Source organism: Etheostoma cragini, chromosome 15 (genome assembly GCF_013103735.1).
Source record: "Etheostoma cragini isolate CJK2018 chromosome 15, CSU_Ecrag_1.0, whole genome shotgun sequence".
Classification (NCBI taxonomy): Eukaryota; Metazoa; Chordata; class Actinopteri; order Perciformes; family Percidae; genus Etheostoma; species Etheostoma cragini.
In genome coordinates, this window is record NC_048421.1 from 19,311,189 (window position 1) to 19,322,512 (window position 11,324).

Consider the following 11,324-nt stretch of genomic DNA (forward strand, 5'->3'; position numbering starts at 1 on the left):
GCTCTTGTAGGGTTGTAAGGTACTATGAGCTCTTTAAGATAAGATGGAGCCTGACCATGAAGAGCTTTGTAGGTGAGACGAAGGATTTTATATTCTATTCTAAATTTTACAGGAAGCCAATGCAGAGAAGCTAAAACAGGAGAAACGTGATCTCTTTTCCTGGTTCCCGTCAGAACACGTGCTGCAGCATTCTGGATCAGCTGAAGAGTCCTTATGGACTTTTCCGAGCAGCCTGATAACAAAGAATTGCAGTAATCCAACCTAGAAGTAACAAATGCATGGACTAGTTATTCTGCATCATTTTTAGACAGGATATTCCTGATTTTTGCAATATTACGTAGGTGAAAAAAGGCGATCCTTGGAATTTGCTTTAAGTGGGAATTAAAGGACATGTCCTGATCAAATATGACTCCAAGATTCTTCACAGTGGTGCTGGAGGCCAGGGTGATGCCATCCAGAGTAACTATATCTTTGGATAATGCGTCACGGAGGTGCTTGGGTCCGAGAGCAATAACTTCAGTTTTATCTGAGTTTAACATTAGAAAATTACAGGTCATCCAGGTTTTAATATCCTGAAGGCACATTTGAAGTTTAGCTAACTGATTAGTTTCATCTGGCTTGATTGATAGATATAACTGACATCATCTGCATAACAATGAAAGTTTATGGAGTGTTTCCTAATAACACTGCCTAAAGGAAGATAAAGTGAAATTTCATGTATTCCGCCTCGACCCTGACTGGGTGAAACGTGGACTGGGGCCACTTTACCTTCCAAGTTTTTCCAGGAGAGGAGAGTGAGTCAAACCCAGATGGAACCTCTCTCAGGAATGCTGGATGGGGGTAAAGGATAAACTGTGCCCGATCCTGCAAAAACCTGCAGCCTTAACTGCTATTTCTGAACATGCAGATCACGGAGCTTGCCTAATCTTCAGGCCAAGTAACCCAGTGTCTAGGCTGAACCACTCCAGATCAGCAATGATGCATAAGTGATCCAAGAACTATGGTCAAACCCAAAGAGAGACTTAAAGTCTGGACTCATGACAGACAGTGTTAGGAAGCCTCTGAGAAATCCGGAAATCAAGGAGCAGTCATGCTCATGCTATGCGGAAGCACAACACACACTGCCAAGACCACCAATTCAGTTTCAACCAACCAGGAGGCCATGCTGCTGTCGCAGAGTAGGGAACCACCTGGTGAACTTAAACATGTGGCAAGCACCCTCCCAACTGCAAGTCCAAATCCACACTCAAAACCATGTGGCCAAAAAGGAGCTGAAGTGACACCCAAGGGTGGAGCTTCCACTACCTTGGGAGTGTTCTCTGCATTCTGCTGCTGCTTCTAGTTAGCAGCCCGACATATGCACTGCTAATTGTGCAGAAGAGGCGAGGAGAAAGTGCCCACAGCTACAGCCTGGTTGCTTTAAGTCAGCTACTAGCAGAAGGATCCGTGCCTCTACAAGATCAACCACAGTCCAGTGCACAGGTCTCAAGTAGTGGAAGGTGAGGGAAACTATCTGGATGTGCTAAATCCCATGAGGTGAACCAGTCAACCATCATCCCTTCAAAGCCGGGAATCAGCCAACCATTAAGATGATTAAGGATCCTGATCCTGTGCCTATGACTGCAATTACTGTCTCCATAGAGCGCTTAGGTACGGGGAGCCAGTCAAATGCTGAAGGCAGACCTGAGACTCAACATCAGGACCTTGAAGCCAAACCAGTGACCCTGACAGTGAAGTATCTGGGAGAGTGGGTTTCTGAGGTAGATGGCGGCACACCTAACATCTGTCGTCATGGATTGCCGTCAACATCTTGCATTCCACGGGGTGTCAAGGTACTTGCCTAAACCCCTTGAGATCCCAGCCTGCAGATTCCCAGAGTTATCCCCCTGTATGGCTGCTCTTAGCCAAGGACGTGGACATCCCTTTCCGTACAACATCTACAGGATGAGGGCCATCACCAGCTGTATGAAAAGGTTGCGCAACACAATACCAGGCTATTGTACAGCTTTAAGTTAGGGCTTGAGGCCTCATACCCCATCCTTGAGTGTTGGCCGATGCCCAGAGATCTACCTTCCTTTACAGCCCCTGGCACACTTAGAAAGCTTATTTTTTCCCCAAGAATCTTCTGTGCACAGCAGCAGTCACCTGCGCCGAAGAGGCAAGCGCAGCATAAGCAGAGGCCGCTGGTAGGACTAGGGCTCCGCCAAAGGTCCCTGCTCACCCCCTTTCCACAAAAGGTCTCAACGAGCTGACGCAGAAATAGAGGAGAAAGGGTTGTATACATCGGAAAGAGCAGCCCTTAGGCAACCTGCTCCCAAGGATCTAGACCACTGTGAGGGGCCAGCAGTGAGACACACAAGGTTTGTGGCATCAGGATTCTACCAGTGTGAAGCGCACATTTGCACCCCCAAACTTTGTCAGTTTTACTAGAAGAGCAATGTCCAGAGATGCTATAAAAATATGGATAAATAGAGGTTCAATATTTAACTTGTAATATTTATCTCCATAATAACCTTTCAAACTTACTTAGTACGTTGCATTTCTATCTATGTTTTGCACTTTGCAGAAATAAAATTGTTGAGAGACACAGCAAGAGCAGCAGCAGCAGCGTTATTTACATCCGCCTGTGCATCCCAGCAGAGGAATGTGTGCGGCACAGCAGGTGAGTCTTAAATCAAAGGCAGTGAATCCCTGGCAGGTCAATTACTGTCTGACCTTGTGAGTTCAAAGTTAAACACGGAGTGAATCACAGACCAAGTCTGGGCTGACATCTGACTCTACATGCTCATTGTCACTCCTGTAATGTATTAAGATTGCGAAAAAAACACGCTGTTTGTTACATCGCACCATAACAACCCATCTGAATGTCCTGGGATTTCTCCAGTAGTGGATAAAACCTTGTACTCTAAGTCCTGCATTAGTGCATTAGTTTAATTGGCAAAGTGCTCTTTCAGTAAGAATCAAAAGTATTACCACAGATGTGCTGTTACCACAGGTAAAGGTGCCTAAGGTTGTAATAGGGCAGTCAATGCTTTCTAGTAGGACCACAGATATGAACTGTGTGTGTGTGTGTGTGTGTGTGTGTGTGTGTGTGTGTGTGTGTGTGTGTGTGTGTGTCCACGCGTGTGTGTGTGTTTGTGTTGTGATACGTGAGGGAATAAACTTGACAAGGGAGATTTTTTTGGTCGCCCACTTCTTTATCAAAGTGCCTGTAATCAAACTGCCGCCGCAAGAAAACGGAGCTGCCATCGCCTCAGTCTCCTAATCACACTGAGCAGCCTGTCGGTCCCCACTATTTGGCTTCAGAGGAGCCTCCACATCCTGCACAATTTTGTCCGCCAGATCTGTTGCGACAGATGTGTCGACCTGTTGAAAGACAGCCTGCCACCCGATGTCACCGGGGGCCCCTGTAAATGTCAGAGGAGCCGTCAAGTCCCACTCCCGATGGAGAACACATAATGCACGTAATGGTTGGCCTCTTTTTTTTCTTTTGGCTAACATTTTCAGATGAAAAGAGCCTCCTCCCAGAGGCTTCACCTGTGCTGTGAAAGGCCTCTTGTCACATTGTGTTTTCTGCATTTTAAAAGCAGACCTCTCACTTCAAGAAAAGCTTTGGGGGGGAATTCTCCATAAGTAATTAGTTAATTTTGTTATTAAAATTAATTAATAATTTAATTAAAAGTTTGACAACTGAACATCAACATTTCATGACATTTAGTCTCTAAAAACGGAGTTTTAGTAATAGGTGGCCTACTGCAAGCATGGTGACAGAGGTGGAGGCCGCTTTAATATATAATGGGTTTTATATATATTCAGTAAACACTGCTTCAAAGCATTATTTCAATGAGGAATTAGACATGAACTTTTCTTTTCAAAATTATAAATACAAAGTATGATTTCCTTGATCCACATTTTTAAATGCGGGTAAAGGAAATGACTGTAGACCACCGACTGATCTGTTTCTTCTCATTTACAATCTATATACACTAAGTGAGAATGAAAGCGATTGGATCTGTGAGGAAGGAAAGTGAGAAATTATCATATTCTAGTTCTATTGTTTAATTCTTTAAACTAATTGTATCTGTTTTGTTTCATTCTGTGTTGTTTTTTCATTTAGTTTATTTATATTGAACAATGCATATTCATTTGTGGACACACTTTGTTGTCAAGCCATCAACTTGTATATAATTGTAAGTACTATATACCTATAAAATCCAAAACCAAAGCACACAAAATGTATTCATATAAAAATATTATTTCCTGTAGCTATTTTAGTTTTTGTGTGGAGTAATGAAACTAAAACATAGACATAAACAATAAACAGAAGAAAATGTTATGAATGTGTGAAGATGATGCTAGATTCCCAGCCGGAATTATTGTCCCAGTCCAGCCCTGTTCATATACAGCATGTCCTCGTTACAGTCCTTTATAATAGGACAGGCCTACATGTAAGGTTGTCACAGGTAGCCATCCATGGATACCGTTTATAAGGATTTACTGTGCCACATGTATGTTTAACATTAAAACGTGACATGTGTAATAAATCATAAAACAATTCTTGTTTTAATAGCTTAGGATTTCATGCATTAAAGAACATATGTGTTTAGGCTTTGGGCCGCCCAAACTTTATTGTAGTTCCTGTTTAACAACAAAGGCTTATCTTATCTTGTCTGATTCCGGACACTATATGTTTTATCTGTAGGTACTGCAGAGCTGGCAGCATGCACAGTAAATACTTTTTGCAAATGGACCAAAATGTGGCAGCACGTCTGGTCTTCACCCAGCCAAAAACGCGTCACTCCTCTTTTCATTACTCTCCACCTGCTTCCTGTTTCTCCTCACATCAAGTTCAAGGCACTAATGCTGAGTGGCCGCTAGCACATCAGCCAGCTACCTGACCCCCCCCCCCCCCCCCCCCCCCCCCCCCCCCCCCCCCCCCCCCCCCCCCCCCCCCCCGTTCCGTTCAGCTTCACGAGCCTCCTCCTGCAGCACCTGCAGCCTTGTGTGTGGAACGTCTGTGTGGAGACCCTTATTCCTCCAAGGATCTGTAGCTCGGAATAAATGTTGACATTTCTGTGCAATATTAATTGTTTATAGATGATGTTTTACAGCATTCATACTCCTAATTTTAAGTAAAGTCATTTTTGCTTGCACTGTAAATAATGGCTGTGTCACTTACTTTAGATTTCACAGTAACACTGGTGTATATGATTTTTACAGTAGAATGCTGTAAAGTTTACATTACAACCGTGTTGACATGACAAAAATCACAGTTGTCTAAGTATTACAGTTGAAATCACAGTAGTCAAAGCATAACCATAAAATAAAACACAATATAGCCACCATAGTACTGTAAATACTAAACTACTGTACTTTTACTTTTTTATCTTATGTTGTGTTTAATTGTTTTGTATTTTGCAATGAACACATAAAATACTGTAAATGGAAGTACGGTACCTTTACTTTAAAAAGAATTCACAGAAACTTGCTGGCCAATTGTTGCCAGTAAGTGTAAATTTTACGTTCGATTTGTTACACTGTGTAAATACTGTATATTTAGCCTGATTTATGTTCACATGAATAAAGATATTGCAGGTTAAAACACAACCTCTTCTTTTTCGCCTGAACTGGGCAACAAACTGCACAAAAGCCTCTATTACACTCTTTTTTTTCTTCTTCTGTTGTGTCATCCGGTGTCTCCATGATTCATCTTGTCTCAGGTGACAGTGAGACAAAGCGTTTACCTGGTCTAAGTTAGCACTTTGCTGGTCCGAGCTGCTGCAACACCTTCTGCTGTTTGTTACTCGCATCCAAAAGCCTGCAGATTCTCCCGACAAATTAACAAGACACTTCCTGATTTCAACTTTTTCCCGCTTTGTTTCCAAAGAAAATGGCTGTGTATGAGTGCTGAGCCACAGCGACGTAACAAACACACATGTGCTAACACACACAAACGCACAGAAAGTTACCTGAGGATCCCGGCCGGGGCTTGGATTAGAAGCCATGACAGGAGGATGGAGGAGGGCTTTCTCTGCCTGCCTCGTTTCAGGTTTCCTTCCTCACTTTGTTTGCATGATCGAAGAAGAAGAAGAAGAAGAAGAAGAGAAAAGAGGCTGAGTGTGTTGGCCTGGACGTCTGCTCAACTACTGGAAAATAACTTGAAAAAATCTAACTATAGCTGCGAAATGACACAACACAAACTGTTTCAAAGATGATGTGTCAGTGTAACTCTCTAAGCACTAGGCAGAGCTGTGGTGCCGCTGCAAAATAGTCTTGGGAAGGAACTTGTTTTGGGGGAACATGTGTACGTTCAAAAGTAGTTTTAGTCGTGCAACAGAAAACTCAGATTGGACAGATAGTCTAGCTAGCTGTCTGGATTTACCCTGCAGAGATCTGAGGAGCAGCTAACCATAGTCCTCAGAAAGGGTAAGGTAACGGATACCCGGCTGAAAAGAAAGACACATATCGGCATTTCTGGCGGCAACAGATCAATCCCGGGAAGTGGAAGATCGTGGAAACAGACTACATTGATGTAAACTCTGCTTAAATGCTTCCTCATTTGTTGATGGGTACATATGAAGCTCATCGTAAATTCTTTCAGGTAGACTTCTATAACCTCTCTCTTGCTTCTTGAAGCTGTTTTGAAGCATTAATTTTTCAGTTAAAGCTGCAGCAGGGAGTTCTGAGAAAACGTGGACTTAGCCTAAAAATTTGAACAAGCACACCTAACAGGTCCCTCCCCCTTGCTCTCTGCTGCACTACAGCCCCCCCTCCACAGCCCCTCCCCCACAGCGGTGCCTGCCGTGAACGCGCAGGCTGGTAAGCAGGGCCCCCGATGCTTTCCACATCCTCATGGACAATACAGGGGATTTACTCAGAGGGGCGTATAGCTGTTGTGTGCTGTGCTTTTAAAACTTTGAATACTTAATGTAAAAATAATGCTTATTTAAAATATTTCTATTAAAAGATATGTAAATACTTTACACAGTACATTACTGAATTACCTTTTGGATCAATTAAAAACACTACACTTTCAGTAGGAATGATGAATCACTGAGGAAGCTCACTGAGCAAGGAATAACAACATCTTAGAAATATGTCTTAGGTTTTATTTTGTATATGGGTAAAATAAATCAGCTTTTTTTGCAAAGTACTCCTGCACAAGGAAATACTGAACATTTTGATTTGGACTGAAGACGATTCCTTCACGTGCCTCTTTGTCTGGGGCTATGTCTGACCTGTTGAAGGAGCATAAAGAACTGGTGTCAGACATTTGATTTACAAATTACATCCTGAGGGGGAACAAAACGTGTATGTTTAAAAATTATCAAAAATAGTATTCTGCAACAAGCTACAGAGTCAAATGAGATTTGCGCTATCACCAGTGATACCGTAACCATCGCTATCTTAGTTGTGTAGTTCTTAAAAAATGAAACAAATCAAGCAGAGATACTTACATGTCAAGCAGAAATGTGGCTAGCTCTGAATCCTTGTTGAATCCTTTCAGAGGCGTAGCTCCCTCCACCTCTGAAAAGCCGCTCTGATGTTGACCCTTGTTTAATTTTGTGCTCGGTTTAACTCTTTCTTTTTAGCTCGCTTTCCGTCATCGGTCTTCTTCTGTTTACCCGTCTTTGTTTTCTGAGCAGGTGTCACTCGAGAAATTGGAAGTTTTTTCTGAAAAGTTGTTTCTCAGCGATTAGCACAGCTGCAGCACACAGACAATCTTGAGCTTGAACACGGTACGCGCTGTGCGGGGGGGGGGCGGATATGAGCAGCGCGTACACGAGAGTGATTGACAGCGCTAAGACAGTCCTCCTGGCTCTGATTGGCTGTTTCTTACCGGGAGCGGTGTATTTCTGCAAGTGTCAGTAGGAGCACAGGCAGGAGCCACAGGAGCTTGTTTTTTTCACAGATTATCTTTCTCATATTCTACTGTCAGGAGATAGTGACAGTTTTAATAAATGTGTAAAAAATACATTTTTACAAAAGTTACCTACTGAAGCTTTAAACAAACCAGAATTGGCCATAAATTTCTAAGCCAATCACAGCATGGCATCCCTGCTTTAAATCTGTTGTTCTCTCTGCTGTCAGTTGTCATTTCAGGCAAAGCGTATAACCACCTGCCCAACACTGTGTAGTAGGTTAGACAAAGATCTGGTAATATGAATCAAGTGTGTGCCATTTAGTGCAAAAGTTTGATTTTGATAATGCTACATGTAGTTTTGGTTGTAGTGCTGTGGCAGGATATATTAGGAATTTTGCAGTTTGGGTGTGTGGTTTTGGGAATTGTGTTAAGTATTTTGATAAAAACCATGCCTAGTTCGCAAAATTGCATTTTAGCAATGGGAAAAAACTGTGAGCACTTTAAAATGCAGGTAAGTCTGGTATTTTCTGTACTGTATTTTTCTTTTTTTTCTTCCAGACCTTTCATTTTGTTTGTTATTGTTTTGTTTTTTTACTATAATTGTAACCACATAGTGTCCATGTGTCCAGTAAAGGTTACATGTGTCCATTTTGACATGTTGACTGATTTGGGTATATGGAGAGAAATAAATGATATTTTCCTCACTCTGCAGCACTGGTCTTGTGCGGTGTTTGGTGAACTCATTGTAAATTTGCTCTTCCTCTTTGTACTTCATTTGCAGTACTCTAATCACTGAGAAGTAGAATTGTTTAAGGTTAGCAACAGCAGTCTGTAACTGGTTCAAAACAGAATTAAGTCAAATGAAACGTGTGTTTTATATGGTGACAAAATATGTTTTTTCATAAATTTGTATATAGTTTTATTCAAGCGTGTTTCATTTTGCAAAGGGTTTGAGGTGTTGTGTCCTAATTGAGTGTGTGGTTGGGCTTACTTTGTGTAGTGTTTTGAAAAAACAGCCCCTGTTTTCACAATAGTGTTCAAGCAATCAAAAACTAATTGTACAATAATAATGCTGCGTTCCACACAGAGTTTTTATCCCCCAAGTTCCGACTTCAAATCCCAACTCGTGACTTGTTAGCGTTCCGGGCAAAGTCACCATAAACCCTTCTAGCTAGTGTTAGCGTTAGCTAGCGGCTCCCTAACGTTGATGTTAACTGCCGCTAGCTGATACTAGCAATTTCTAGTCTGCAACATATTTTGGGCTTCATTTAATAAAAAACCTGCAGTAGTACACAATCATATGTGTATTGTTTTGATTACAATGTGTTGAATTACTTTGTGTTGCCCATTTATACTAGTGTTAGCGTTAGCTAGTGGCTAACTTATACTGAGCTTAGCTGCCGCCAGCTGACACTAGCAATTACGTTGCCTATTTATACCATATCTCGCGGCATCTGTACGTTATTGACAGAGGTTGCCATTGTTGTTTGTGTGCGTGTGACGTCAAAACTGTAACTATCTTCAGTTCACGTGTAGTAAGTCACGGGTTAAAGGTTGTGAAAACATGAGTAACGGGTTGCCTGGAACGCAGCATAAGTCTGCAAAAACTGGGGTAAACGTACCGTAATATCAAATTACCCTATAAAATATTCACATTTCACATTTACATGTACAGACTTATTGTTAGAAAATGTTTGGACATTTTTTGTGGTTAACTTTCTGAATCTTTTCAGCGAATACTACATGAATCTCACATCAAGTGTCTCGCTTCATTGGGTTTAATAAAGTCCGTTGTTGTTACCGAGTTTCTGTGCAATCAAGCATCAGAATTCCATATCCTTAAGGGAAGCATATAAATGTTAATATTTGCAATATTTGTTAATATGTGGAGATGATGCTAGATTCCCAGCCTGAATCATTGTCCCAGTCCAGCCCTGTTCACAGACAGTTTGTCCTCATTACAGTTCTGGATTTAGGACAGGCTTACTGGCCTATAGGTAAGGTAGTCACCAAGGTAGCCATCCATGGATACCATTAATAAGGACTTACTGTGCCACATGTATGTTTAACATTAAAACGTTATATATAACATAAATTATAAAACATGTATTGTTTTAATAGCTTAGTTCCACATTGTGTGTCTCGCTTCATTAGGTTTAATAAAGTCAGTTGTTATTACAGAGTTTCATTGTCCAATCAAGCATCAGAATTCTATTTCCTTATGGCAAACAGAAATGTTAATATTTGCAAATTCTTCAATATCTAAACTGGATTCCTTAAGGATGCTTTTGCTCACATTTAATTATTTTTTCAGTCTCCCAGATAAATATTTAGTTGTCTGCGGGGTGCGAAAGGCACACAATGTCTGTGATTGTATCGCTCCTGAACAGAGGAGTTGTTACCCTTTATCAATCATCCCATCCATTATAATTATTTTTATTATTATTATTATTATTATTCAAAAGACCCGCTTTGAGGGAAAAGATGCCAAAACCAAGTGGATGAGGAGATTTGGTCTGTTTCCTTGTTTTCTGATGACAGTGAATGCAGAAAGCCTGGTAGATCACTGTCATTCTTACAGGGCGTACTAAATGAAAGCCCTTTGAAAGCTGTCATCGGCGACAGTATCCAGCAAAAACATGATGTACTGCCCACGCCAACAGCAGAATAAATCCCTCTCTGTTCTGGCATTGGAGGGCAATTTAAGAAGAAGCACCTCCAGTCGGCAGCTCAGGTTCTCCGGCTCCATCTTGTTCCCGCTGCAGCTGCAGTGTCCCTCGGCCTCTCTCTTGCTGAACACAGCTAAATATCCCAATCAGTCAAAACTCAAAAAACCTTGTTCATAACATAACATACTCTTGCTGATGGAAACGTATAGCCAGTTCGCAATACAAGAGAAGAGAACCAGGACGATTGTGAATGACACTAGCTATGTTTCCATCAAAACATTTTTATCCAGATTAAATGATATTGAATGTAAAATGCCGTATGGAAATGGCCAAATGTGATAGAATTCAAAGAACATCGACTCAAAGGAAATACGTGTGGATTTCATCTTGATTGATATACGGCTCATGCAATAAATGCTGATGGAAACGTTATTTGCTGAATAAATAATGAATTGTAATTCAGTGAAAGATCATTTTATGTTTGCAACCTACACAAAACAAAAAAGAAGATTTTGTTCATTTCCGTGTGCCATTTTCAATGCCGGAGGGAAAATAAAAGGCGAGTTGCATCTGCTACGTCATAGCGATGTGTTGATAGCGTTGTTGTTTTCTTATTATAGCTTGATATACCGCTATCAGCTGGCATATAAGAACTATTATAACTTTTAGCAATATTGAACATTTGTTGGTAGATGGCGCAATCCATTTTGTGGAAGAGGTGAAGTGGCATCTCTCCAGCCACCAATCCACACTCCCTACTTTTTGGTCCTTACAGGGACTTGAATCAGTGA

The 11,324-nt window shown here is 41.3% G+C and overlaps 1 long non-coding RNA gene across 1 annotated transcript in view; it reads left to right on the forward strand.

Moving 5' to 3' along the window:
* LOC117958557 overlaps positions 1–5,831 on the forward strand; it is a 7,919-nt gene extending 2,088 nt beyond the window's left edge. Inside the window, exons 2-3 of the long non-coding RNA XR_004659754.1 lie at positions 3,357–3,360; positions 5,818–5,831. This is a non-coding gene — a long non-coding RNA (uncharacterized LOC117958557). The remainder of the gene's footprint in view (positions 1–3,356; positions 3,361–5,817) is intronic.
* Positions 5,832–11,324: the final 5,493 nt, after the last annotated feature.